The sequence below is a fragment of the Aplysia californica genome, unplaced genomic scaffold (genome assembly GCF_000002075.1).
Source record: "Aplysia californica isolate F4 #8 unplaced genomic scaffold, AplCal3.0 scaffold00096, whole genome shotgun sequence".
NCBI classification, from domain to species: domain Eukaryota; kingdom Metazoa; phylum Mollusca; class Gastropoda; order Aplysiida; family Aplysiidae; genus Aplysia; species Aplysia californica.
In genome coordinates, this window is record NW_004797366.1 from 132,884 (window position 1) to 133,632 (window position 749).

Sequence of the window (749 nt, forward strand, 5' to 3'; positions counted from 1 at the left end):
CAGACCCTCTGAGAAGAATCAGAAACATTCTCAGCTTCCCGGGAAGCATACAGTGCAAGCTGCGGATTTCACGCGCTCAAACACTATCAAACTGACAAGATCTTTCACTGTCTATAGCCGGGTACCCTTTTCCACCTAGGTGAAGTCAGGAAAATGTGTGCAAAGTGCCTTTCCCAAGGACACAATGTCGGGCCCCTGACGGGATTCGAAGCCACGACCTTACGGTTGCGAGTCCGAGAGCCTAACCACTAGGCCACCGACGCCACTTGATCAATAGTACTGCACCATTACCTGGAATACCGGGAGGTAAAATCTCTGGCATTGAGGTTGACAAGTAATGACCTGCCTTTGTTCACGGTCGCTAGCAGCTCTCGTGCAGTGTGTTATTGCGCTGTTTGGTTGTGTCAGCCCAGCAGACAGTTTGATAATGTCAGTCTACATTGTGCTTAGTCCACCCTCAGCCCTTTGTGCCCCCACATTTTGCCTTCGATTATTGCACAATTACCATAAGCGTAAATGATTGATGGGTGGATGGATGAAGGATAGATTTATCATCCTTCTTTTTATTCATGTATCAATCTCTGCTTTCTTGCCTGCATTTCTGTATGCATTATTTCACTTGTCAATTTCTTGATCGTTCCCCTAAAGGGATGTTTGATCTGTCGATTGATAGACTGATCGGTTCTTGGATTGAAGGGTTTGCTTATGGTTACTAGTTTGGCGTGTTGTTTGGTTGATAATATGATCGT